Source organism: Haliaeetus albicilla, chromosome 15 (assembly GCF_947461875.1).
Source record: "Haliaeetus albicilla chromosome 15, bHalAlb1.1, whole genome shotgun sequence".
Classification (NCBI taxonomy): domain Eukaryota; kingdom Metazoa; phylum Chordata; class Aves; order Accipitriformes; family Accipitridae; genus Haliaeetus; species Haliaeetus albicilla.
The window spans coordinates 5,587,753-5,600,218 of NC_091497.1; the positions used below are offsets into that span (position 1 = coordinate 5,587,753).

The following is a 12,466-nucleotide window of genomic DNA, read 5'->3' on the forward strand; positions in this document are numbered from 1 at the left end:
TCCTATCAGCTACTTTCATTTAAAGACAAACTATAATTTACAGAAATTTTACCTTTTTTTTTTTTTCTCCCCAAGAAGATAAAAATACAGATTGGAACACAGCAACTTCATTTAGAGAAACCATTTTCCAAGTAGTTAGTTAGTTAGTTAGTTAGTTATATAGTCATTCATTTGTGGTAGCTCTGTGCAACAGGTGATGCTATTTTACGAATTTATTTCACCGTGGAGCTCAAGACTGAGCCTTCATTTGGCTCTTCGGTAATCTGAAAATTAACCAGACCACCCAGCTGATGCTACCAGTAAAGTTAACACCCTGCAGCAAGCAGAGAAGCGCACAAGTACCAAAAAAAAAGCTCTGAGATGCGCAACGAGGGTTTCTCACCAAAATAAGAAAACTACCCCAGTACTTGAAGCCCGTCCTGAGGGAAAACCAAACCAAACCACCCCAAAACACCTACTTTTTTGCCTGCTCAGCCCCGCCGCCGCGGGAGTCTTTGACGTGAGGCGACCACCGGCCGCCCTGGCCTCACCCCCTGGCTCCCGGCTCGTTAAGCCGCGTTTCTTCTTAACCGGGAGGCTTTAGCAACCTGAGGGCGGTAATTTTGGGGTTTTTTGTGTTTTTTTAACAGGCTTGTGTGCGGTCGCTGCCGTCTCCTCCTCACCTGCTCCCCACCCCCCGCCGCCGCCGTTGCCGAGAGACCGAGGGCGGCCGCCGCCGCCGGGCGGGCCTCGCCGCCCCGATCCACCGTGAGGAGGACGGCGGCGTCTGAGGCAGGGACGGCACCACCGCCCCGCCGTTAACACCTCACACGCTCGGCGGGGGCCGGCGACCGGCCCCTCCCGACCGCGCCATGAAGAGAGATGCTGGCGGTAGGTCGGCTCGGGAACGCGGTGGGCCTCCCGCCTCCTCCTCCGGCCCCCTCCATCCCCGGCGGCTCCTCAGGGAGGGGACGGGCGCGGACGAGAGGCCTTGGCCGGCTCTGCTGAGGCGGGGGGGGGGGGAGAAGGCGGCGGCGGCGGCTCCCTCCTCATCGCCCGCCCTTTCCCCGCGGTGGGAGGGGGAGCTCCGGGCCGGCCTCGGGGCCTGCTACCGGTGGGTCTCGCCGGGGAAGGCGGGGGCAGGCCGGCGGCGGGCGGGCGGCCTCCCGCTCCCTGGGGTAGCAGGGAGCGGGAGGCCGCCCGCCCGCCGCCGGCCCGGACCCCTTCCACATCCCTCAGTGGGGCGAAAAAAACCCGCCTCGCTTCGTTCCTGAGGCAGAGCGAGAGCGTAGGGCGAAGAGGCCTCTTCATTTATCACAGGCCGGAGGGGCTGTGGGGAGCCGCTTCCCTGAAGGGAGAGGGTTGTTTTCTTTTGTCGTGGTTGGTATTTTAGCACTTTGGTAACGTAAGAGAGGTGCTTCTAGGAAGGGTGGGGGTTTATGATGGCCTTTACGTGTAGATGTCGCTTTTAAGTCGGCTGTGATTTGGCCGGTTACCCATCGTTTGTTGTATTCTGAGTCACTCATCAGGGAAGTATTTGCAGTGAGAAAATACTAACTAAATGCTGTTTGAGTCTTTTGGTTTTGTCTTGAGCATCTTCAATTTCCTCTTCAATTTCATTTTCCATCTAGTCTTTTAATTTCCTTCCACAGCAGCCACATCCCACCTGCCCTCTAAGTGACCAACAGAGAAATAGTACATATTAACAATGCACTAAGTTTTGCTGCGTAAATCACAAAGTTAAGAAACTTAAGTGGAGGGAGAAAAAAATTTACATTTCTTTGAGTTGGTGTCTCTGGCTGCTAGAAGACTCCAGCTCTCTGCAAATTCAGGCATATACCTTTGGGGACTTCTAGGAACAGCTGGGAGAATTTATTTAACTGTTTGAGCTTGATACTGTGTTTTAAAAAGAAACTTTAAGGCCGTAACAATCAGCATGTCATTCATGGTTTAGAAATGTAGACCCATTGTCTTTTGTTTGGTGCGTCTGTTTTATTTTAATCTGAAATTTGGTCCATCACAGTTTGTTCCCATTTAAGCTATACCTCCTGGAAATACAACTTGCTCTCATTTGACTTATTTCCAGCCTCTGGGCGTTGCTGGTACCATGAACACTATATAGACCTATGTGGCATTCATCCAAACCCAGGTCCTGAGTCACAGAGGTTTGAGGTCTTAAACCTTCACCACAAGAGATGAGTAGTATCAAGCTGTGTTGCAGGGAGTAATGGGCTACTGGACCAAGCTCTGGAAGAGGTGGGGAGTCTTGGGTTTTCACAGATGAGAATATCTTCTTAAGGCATTAGTGTCTCGTGATGAGATAGAACTGTTACTGGCTTCTAGGGATTTGGGTTTGCTCCCCACCTCCATAAGTATTTAGGAATGCAGGCAATTGTAAACAAGATTTTTGATGTGTTCGTGAGTAAAATAGAGGTGTTGCATTCACAAATTATTCTTACCGTGTTACTAATGGAATACTTCCATGGTTGGAAAATGAGTTGGATGTCCTGTAGGTTTTGAGCATGAAATCTTCTTGGAGGTAAAGAGCAAAGTCAGCCTAATATGGGCATTATGGGCTGAATCATGTTTTATCTCCCTTTCAATCTTTTCCTGTTCTCTCTTTCTTTACCTCCATAGCCTCTTTTCTTTCATTTGAAGTTTCCTGTATTGGTTAAGTGCTGATAAATGTCTTGCTTTGGGAGATGCCACTCTTAGACTATGGTTGCAAACTGTCTTGGTTCTACTAGGTAATTTCTTTTTCCTTTATTTTCTGTGATACTTTCATTTTTCATCTGTCTCCTCCCCCCACCATGAGGACAGTCAAGTGGTGGAACAAGATACTCAAAGCAATTGTACAGTCTCCATCGTTGAAGGTTTTCAAGACCAGACTGGAGTAACCTGAGTAAACTGCAGATAGCCTTGTCTGATACCAGAATTGACCCTGCTTGAGCAGGAGATTGGACTAGAGACCTCCTGAGGTCCTTCCAACCTGAGTTAGCTTATGATGCTTATAGCTCAGTTTTCCATTTATTTTTTTTCCCTAAAGTAAAGCCTTTGGGTTTGGCCTTTTCTTCCTGGGCCATTACATTCAATCATTGTGTTTATGAAGATGGTAGTACAGTACCAAAGGTTATGGCTGCAACTTCTAGGAAATGCCGTGCAGCAATGAGAATGCGTATCGCATGTCAATTTCTTTGTTTTAAAGGAAAGATAAAGGATGAAAATGAAGAGTCCTGATTTTGTTTTCAGGATTTCAAGTTTAAATTATATAGGTGTTAACTTTCATTGGCAATTCCTTAAATGATAGGTAAGAATTTGGGAAGATGATCTACAATATTCAGATTTCTTAAACAATTATTTTAGCAAAAATTGTTGCAATGGTAAAAGAATATAACCACTGTTTATTTTAATTTTTAATGTATTTCAATTTAAATTATGAAAAGATGTGTATACAAGGTTTTAGGCACACTAACGTGTAATTAGTGGTACAACAAAATCACAGCAACATTAAAATAACCACTTAAGCAGGCATGCTGCCAGCCATCTGCCTACAGAGAAGCTTCTTTCCACCCCTGCATCATTCTGGGAAGGATGCCCTCATCCCTTTCTTTAAAAGCTGTAAACGTAGGTCTGCAGTATTCATAGCAGGTTACTGAATGTGGGGTATTTTAGAGAGAGGATGGGTTACTCCCTGAATCCTCTCAAAGAATGACCTGCTACTACCTGCCTCCTTGCTTTCACAGAGGGCTACAACACAGTTTCCACCTGGAGATGAGTAGACCGCAAAAGCAAATCCCAGAACACTGCTCTTGTGTTTTTTCCAGCATGATTCTTACTAAGCACTTTGCTGCACATCTTTGTCAGCTATGAGCTCTTAAGGATTTTCATATAGACTACATTGCAGTAGACTAATCTTAGGGCAGCACGTGGTGGGTAGGTGGCCCACAGTCAAGTGAACTTTTGAAGTAATCTAGCTGTTAAACCATGCTATATATCCATAAAGGGGATATATTGCCATCAGTATATTCTCTACATATAATTACTGTGCATTCAATGGCCATCATTAAATTTTAGCATTTTATCAGCCATTCTGACAGAGTAATGTCTAAGGGTATAATCAAATTGTAGGGCTTGGAAAGCTGTCCTTTTCTCCAGTCATGCCAGCAGCCAACACGTTGGAAGGAGACTGAGGGTGCTTACCACTCTTGTGCTAAGAAGCAGCTGGTTACTTGTACAGGGAAGTAGCCGCTTCATGCTCAGATGTGTCCCTCCTTTCAGGATAGTTGGGGAGCTGGGACTGTGAAATGTGAGAGCGTACCTGATCTTTACTAGACAAGTAGCTTTTGAGTACCTTGATCTCTACTTTGTATGTAAAAGAAGTGGTTTGGTGGAACATGCAATGGTGTGGTCTACCAGCACCATTTGAAAAACCATCTTCAGTTGTTTTTTTCTCTTACTCAACCCAGCTTCTTAATTGAAAAATGTCAAAAAGCTAACCAATTATATTTAAAATTATGAATTTCATTATCTGGCTGCATCATGGCACCATGTATATGCATGCATAGTTTCTTCAAAATTGTATCTTCCAGATGTTAGAAGGCTTATAGTAAAAAGGACTCGTGATATGACGTTATGTGGTAGTAGTGGTAGGCTGTGTATCTGGCTCACGTGAGACCTGCTTTTGTATGCAATGTGATATATGATTCTGTCTGCTGAGTAGGTCTGAAGTATTTTGGCTAGGTCTGAGAGGAAGAACTTATATTTAAGACACAAATATTGTGTGAGCATTGTCCTTAGCCAATAATAAGACAAGACACACGTCTCTGGGAGCAAAGAGCTAAAGTCTGGACACCTCTCTATTTTCAGACTAGATGTTCTTGCATTGGCAGCCTTCAGCAATTGTTAAACCTTCCTCAATTGGTGAACCCCAGTCCTGTTTGGTTTTAATAAATACTGGAGTTTGGTCAGCTATTACCAGTATACTGCGTTAAAAATAATGAAGAGATCTTTTAGGACATTTTATCAGATGCAATAACAATACAATGCAGAGACAAAAAGTACTGAAATAAGGTTTTCCTTGAAACTAGTTATAAGTTAATAACGTCCGTAGTGGCATGTGCCATGTGATTGTATCCATTGGAATTCTGTCTTTAACCTTCTAAAATTAAATATATCTGTACTGTCATCTATATAACTTGGTCACTTCAAATATTTTTCTACATGAAAACAAATACTGAAATGCTGTTTACCTGTATTGTCACAACCCGGGCTGGACAGACCAGGGAGGGGTCACAGTGGGTTTGGAATTCCCTGGGGCTAAATTAAGGTGAAACGACACCAAATGATCAATTAAACGTTTTATTTATGGCAGAAGCAGCCTGAACTTGGGAGGCATAACAGTAGGTGGTGGGGTCTCCCACAACAGGAATTGGCATGAAACTACCTGTGGTGGGTTGACCCTGAGTGGACGCCAGGTGCCCACCAAAGCCGTCCTGTCACTCCTCCCCACCTCAGCTGGACAGGGGAGAGAAAATATAACAAAGGGCTCGTGGGTTGAGATAAGGACAGGAGAGATCGCTTACCAATTACCATCACGGGCAAAACAGATTCAACGTGGGGAAAATTAACTCTATTACCAATCAACCAGACTAGCATAATGAGAAATAAAACCAAATCTCAAAACACCTTCACTCCACCCCCCGCTTTCTTCCTGGGCACAACTTCACTCCCAGATTCTCTACCTACCCCCCCCAGTGGTGCAGGGGGACGGAGAATGGGGTTTACGGTCAGTTCATCACATGTTATCTCTGCCGCTTCATCCTCCTCAGGGGCAGGACTCATCACACTCTTCCCCTGCTCCAGCGTGGGGTCCCTCCCACGAGAGACAGTCCTCCATGAACTTCTCCAACGTGGGTCCTTCCCACAGGCTGCAGTTCTTCATGAACTGCTCCAGCGTGGGTCCCTTCCACAGGCTGCAGTCCTTCAGGCACAGACTGCTCCAGCGTGGGTTCCCTGCAGGGTCACAAGTCCTGCCAGAAAACCTGCTCCAGCGTGGGCTCCTCTCTGCACAGGTCCGCAGGTCCTGCCAGGAATGTGCTCCCGTGCGGGCTTCCCAGGGGGTCACAGCCTCCTTCGGGCAACCCTCTGCTCCGGCGTGGGGTCCTCCCCGGGCTGCAGGTGGAGATCTGCTCCACCGTGGACCTCCCTGGGCTGCAGGGGGACAGCCTGCCTCACCGTGGTCTTCTCCACCATCGGCTGCAGGGGAATCTCTGCTCTGGCACCTGGAGCATCTCCTCCCCCTCCTTCACTGACCTGGGGGTCTGCAGGGCTGGTTCTCTTACATGTTCTCACTCCTCTTCTGGCTGCCGTTTCTGTGAGTCCCGCAACTTTTTTTTTCCTTCTTAAATCTGTTCTCCCAGAGGTGCTACCACTATCGCTGATGGGCTCGGCCTTGGCCAGCAGCAGGTCTGTCTTGGAGCCGGCTGGCATTGGCTCTGTCGGACATGGGGCAAGCTCCAGCAGCTTCTCACAGAAGCCACCCCTGTAACCCCCCCGCTACCAAAACCTTGCCACACAAACCCAATACACTACCACGGTAAACTGTGTAACTCATGGTAATCATATACATCAACTCAGGGAAGACGATAAGGCGAGCCCTCCTGTTGGGTCCTGATGTTCAGAGCAGACCCCCTTGCTTTCTAGACTCCTTTTCAGAGAGGAGTCCAGGGGCGGCTGGATCCACTCCTAGTCCCAGACTTTGTCAACAGTTTATGTCTAAAGGGATGAGGTGTGGGGATTATGGAAAAAAAAAAGAGGGAGAGGCAGAGAGAGAAAAGAGAAAGATTTCACCAGTCCTGGGTCCAGTGTTGGTCCAGCCAGCCTAAGGGTCCAGTTCTGGTGGGCTTGCGCACGTGGGGCTTCACTTTGTGTCCTTTTATCATCTCCTTGTCCCTCCTTCAGGTGGACACTCAAACTCATTAGGCTAATTAGGTGTCATGAGCAGTTTGTGCTTTCAGAACCATTCGGAAACGGGTCGGTGGGATTGGAGGTCGTTTGGGAAGTAACTTCTCCCTCCCTGCAGGCATGACCGTTGTTTGATCTTTGGCCATGCATGGTGAGCTGCACCGCTCAGCACGTCAGAACAGGGAACCGCGCATCCTCCGGCACGGCACGGCCTCCACGCCCCGTTGCTGACCGGCTTCTTCACCTGCGGTTCGTTGTTGCGCAGAACTTGCCCCACGGCAATGTTGGAGACATTCACTCTTTCAGTCCCTCACACGTGGTGTTGCTACGCAGCTTTGCAAGCAAGTTCCATTTCTTCCCTCAACCGCGAAAGCCAGGCCCCTGGTCTCTGCCCATCACAACGGGTGTGTGAGGTATTAACTCCGTCCAGTCTCTCACATGTACGTGCACCCAAAAGCAGGGATGGAAGAACGTGGGGATGGAGGGAGCAGGCAACAGAGAAACAGCGACAATTTGCTAAGAGGGAAAGGATGTAAGAATGAGAACTTATATTTTTCCTATAACCATATAATGTATACTGCAGTTAAGAGCAATTTCTTCTCTAAGTTAGCCTGTATTTTAGTTTTTTTTCTTAATGTATTATATGGAAAGGGGGTTTTGTCATTATGCTATGTGTATGGGTGTTCATGTCCTCTTCCTGTCACCCATTTTAGCTTTCATAGATAGTAAAAGGTTCAAAGAAAATTATTCTCTTAGAAGTGTGTGTGCCACTTTGTGTGTCCCAGCTCTTGGAAAAGTTGGAAGGGGAGTTGACATTTTCAAAGAAGAGAGAGTTGGTGTTGAAGAGAGTGCTTGTAGGTGGCCAGCCCTGGGAGGACATTCAGTCAGTGCTCACATGATCTCAGGTGACAAAGTAAGTCAAAAAGTGGTGAGAAAGAAGTGTGTTGGAAGCCAGACATTGCTGATTCCAAGGATTTGTTGGATTTTTAAACTCTCTCCATAGGTCGTAGGTAGGAATATCTGCTTTATTTTCCTATTTATTTTTCTGTGAAGTCATTTTTCAAGTACCTTTTTTGTCTACCGGAGCATTTATAAGCATGTTTTCCTGACTTTGTGATAGAGATTTCTTGAGCAGATTATGCTGTATGCAGTGAGCTTTCTTTATAAATGTGACACAGATTTCTCAGCTTTTGATGTTGTGTAGGATCAGAAACTTTTGCCTTTTGATTTTTGTAGGAAATGCAAACTTCCATCAGGAGGAGTGTCCTTGTGGTTAGCGTGCATATCACAAACTGGGATTAGACCTTCTTCAGACTTTTTTTCTCCCAAGTGCATAGTGGGTCTTAAGTTCACCAACTACTGTGCTAGCATACTTTCATTTCAGCAGAGGCTGCAAATTTAGTAGTTGATGGTGTTTTAGTGTAGTGTTGCTGAACATACCTGCAAGGTCAGGGAGAGAGAGGAAGAGAAAAAACTGACCAAATGGCTCTGAAGGGGCTCAGTGTGTGAGCAGTTTTCTATTTGGTTTTCTTCCCTTAATTTGTCTTTGCTTTTAAAAGTAGAGGAGAGTTTTAAAAGCAAAGACATTACGTTTCTCCCTGAGAAGGTTGACACCTGCACTGTGGATTTTCATTGCTACTGTAAAGAAAATACTCCAAAGAAATGAAGCGGATGTAGGCCCAAAACTCCATGGTATTTTCCTGTCTCAAAACCTGCCTTTGCCCTGCACCCAATATTTCTTAAAAACTCTGTCGCTAGAAATATATCTTAGAAAATGTATTAAGCTTTTCATGTTAATAACAGGTTGTGATCAAAGAAAGACCTAATGATGTGTGTTGGAATCAATGCGGGAACTGCAGGGGTGGATTTGTAGTTGGGGTTAGGGCGGACTACAGCCTCCCCATTAGCACAGCTTGGTGTGGTGCTCACTGCGTGTCGCATGCTGGAAGGAGTTTGTGCACAGCTCCCTTCCTCCTCTTCATCTTTCAGCTGGTTCCCCCTTGCAGAAACAGGTGCAAAAAGGATTGTAGTCCAAGAGCGAAAATTCTTTACACACACGGCAGAGTCCCGAGGCCGGACTGGGCTTTGTGTTGCTCTACAGTAACAGCCATGTGTAAAAGCCTGTGTGTTCCCTGGAAAACTAAAAGTAGTGGGAACAACAACAACAAAATCACATAAAAGCTTGAAAACAATTATGCTATACTTTGAATAATCTTGCTAAAGATCATTTCCAGAAGATTCCTGGCTTGTCGTCTTTATTCTGCATTTTTTTGTGGGCATTTCTGCTCATTTCAGGTAGAGAAGTAAACAAGCTGGTTCTTTTATTCCATAAACATTTCCTCCCTTCCACTGGATTTATATACATGGCAATTTGTTTATTCAAGGCCACCTCTTAAAAATAAGAGTTCTGATCTCTTCAGTCACAACACTTAAGTATGTGAACTGAATCCATTATGGACATCTAAAGTTCACGATATTTTCTGTGCCCAGATCAATTAAAAAAAAAAAAAAAAAAGAGGCACTGGGTAAAGGGGTAAATGGGAATTTCATTAGAACGGTATGGCTAATCTTCCTGTGCATCAGATGTATAAATAAGCAGTGCTGAGAAAAGCATAAAAACAACACAGCCTCTCTAATGGCCAGTTGATAATTATTTACTTTCATCCCCAAGTGGACATAGCTTGTTATTTAGAGTGTCGTCCTGGTTTCGGCTGAGATAGAATTAATTTTCTTCTTAGTAGTTGGTACAGTGCTGTGTTCTGGATTTAGTGTGAGAAGAACGTTGATAACACACTGACGTTTCAGTTGTTGCTAAGTAGTGCTTATCCTAAGTCAAGGATTTTTCAGTTTCCCGTGCTCTGCCAGGTGCACAAGAAGCTGGGAGGGAGCATGGCCAGGACAGCTGACCCGAACGAGCCAAAGGGATATTCCATATCATGGAACGTCATGCTCAGTATAGAAACGCGGGAGTTGGCTGGGAGGGGCGGATCGCTGCTCGGGCATCGGTCAGCAGGTGGTGAGCAATTGCATTGTGCATCACTTGCCTTTTCTTGGGTTTTGTTCCTCTCTCTTTTGGGTTATATTCCCTTTCATTGCCATTATTATTATTGATTTTACTTCAGTTATTAAACTGTTCTTATCTTAACCCACGAGTTTTACTTTTTTTTTCCAATTGTCCTCCCCATCCCACTGGCAGGGGGAGGAGTGAGCGAGCGTCTGCCTGGTGCTTTGTTGCCAGCTGGGGTTAAACCATGACGGTCATTTATTAAAAAAAAAAAAATCAGTAGTGGCTTGTCAGTGTTTCATATCCTAAGCCTTTTCTCATAATTATTGATTGTACTTATCTTATTGATTCTCCATTGGTACATTTTCTCTTAAGAGTTTACTTGGAGCACTGTCATAGCCATTACCAGAAATGGTAAACATAAAATTTTGTTAATTCACTGATTAGCTTTTGAGTAACAGTTTCCAAAGGAACATATCTGAAAAAAACATTTTAGAAAAAAGTGTCTTTTTTTTTTTCCTAAGGTCTTGAGAAATGCAGCTCCCAAGACATTGCAGTAAACTTATCACTGTGCTAAATGTAGCCATTTTAAGGCTTCATGACCTCAAAAAGTACACCAACATCTCTGAGGCTTCAAGCGTTTCTAGTTATGCATTGGTCCAAGTAAAGAAAATAGGTCAATCCATTAGGCTTAGAAATAAATAGGAGAAAGCAGGAAAAATTGCTAAAGAGGAAGGAGTGAATTCAGTTATGAGAAAGAATTCAGAGCATGAGGATTAAGAGAACTTACAACTTGTATGGATATTATTTCAGGCTTCATTTTTTAGAGAAAGACTATTAATTTATAATGTTCATTTTACAATATTTGCATTTTTTTTAGTGACGGCTTGCATGTTTCACTTGTATTAAGGTTGCTGTGACTGACCATCCAACACCTTTATTTGTGTCAGAAGTTTTCTCTTATTTTGTGGCTTTATATAATTTCTGTTTATTTAAAAAAAAAAATCAATTATTGTATAATGTCAGTTCCCCCAGCTGGGAGCATCAGTCCAAGACCTCGACCGTGGTGTTTTATGGCCTATACAAAGATGGACCAATGGTTCAGACTTGGTTTTTAAATACTAGACGGGAGATATGAGATAGGTGTGTATAGGCAGGAAAACAGAAGGTTGTACTGACAGCACAGTTACCATGATCAGGAGTTTTAGTTTACTGACAGATACGAAAGAAGGTACTGAATAAACTTTGTAGAATCTTGCGAGGAGCTCACATACGGAGCTTTGTCATGTATGGAGAGACACCATGGGAGAAACCACAAAAGCACTCTTCTGAAGTAGCAAGGGAGTTACAGAGACAGGAGCTGACCTCTTGAATCTGAAAGAGAGAAAATAGACAGAGTAGGAGTAGACTCTGAGGGACTCGGAAGAAGATGAATAGGTTACGTTTGCCATAACAGCTAAAAGAAGACAGCTGAGGATGCATAGGTGCATAGTGTTTGGACACGAAGCAGCAGCCTGTGTGGTTGAAAAGGGCAGCTGAGACCAAGTGGGTACCAAGTGGGTACTTCTGCAGCCCTGAGCCCACGGTGTCCTCCAGCTAACCGAGGGTAGGGTCTCCTGCATTCATGTTTGTCCTGGTTTCAGCTGGGATGTAGTTAACTGTCTTCCTAGTAGCTGGTACAGTGCTGTGTTTTGAGTTCAGTATGTGAAGAATGTTGATAACACTGATGTTTTCAGTTGTTGCTCAGTAGTGTTTAGACTAGAGTCAAGGATTTTTCAGCTTCTCATGCCCAGCCAGGGCACCTGACCCAAACTGGCCAACAGTGTATTCCATACCATGGGACGTCCCGTCTAGTTTAGGAACTGGGAAGTGGGGGGCAGGGAATCGCCGCTCGGGGACTGGCTGGGTGTCGGTCGGCGGGTGGTGAGCAATTGCCCTGCGCATCATTTGTACATTTCAATCCTTTTATTACTACTGTTGTCATTTTATTAGTGTTATCATTATTAGTTTCTTCTTTTCTGTTCTATTAAACCTTTCTTATCTCAACCCAGGAGTTTTACGTCTTTTCCTGATTTTCTCCCCCATCCCACTGGATGGGGGGGGAGTGAGTGAGCGGCTGCGTGGTGCTTAGTTGCTGGCTGGGGTTAAACCACGACAATGTTGCAGTCACCGTTGTGATACTTGGGCCTGAAATTACCAGGGCTTGTAGTGACAGGACAAGGGGGCAACAGTTTTAAACTGAAAGAGGGAAGATTTAGGTTGGATATAAGGAAGAAATTCTTTACAATGAGAGTGATGAGACGCTGGAACAGGCTGCCCTAAGAAGCTGTGGATGCCCCATCATTGGAAGTGTTCAGGGCCAGCTTGTATGGGACTTTGAACAACCTGATCTAGTGAAAGATGTCCCTACCCGTGGCAGGCGGGTTCGATTAGATGATCTTTAAAGGTCCCTTCTAACCCAAACCATTCTATGATTCTATTTTATACTAGTTTTGACAAACTTTTCAAAAGTGTAGTGTC

The 12,466-nt window shown here is 45.0% G+C and overlaps 1 protein-coding gene across 2 annotated transcripts in view; it reads left to right on the forward strand.

Annotated features, from left to right (window-relative positions):
* The first annotated feature begins 677 nt into the window (after positions 1 to 677).
* NALCN (sodium leak channel, non-selective) overlaps positions 678 to 12,466 on the forward strand; it is a 245,446-nt gene continuing 233,657 nt past the window's right edge. For both annotated transcript variants that reach the window (XM_069802379.1, XM_069802380.1), the window contains exon 1: positions 678 to 870. The gene's annotated coding sequence lies outside the window, so the exon portion shown is untranslated. The remainder of the gene's footprint in view (positions 871 to 12,466) is intronic.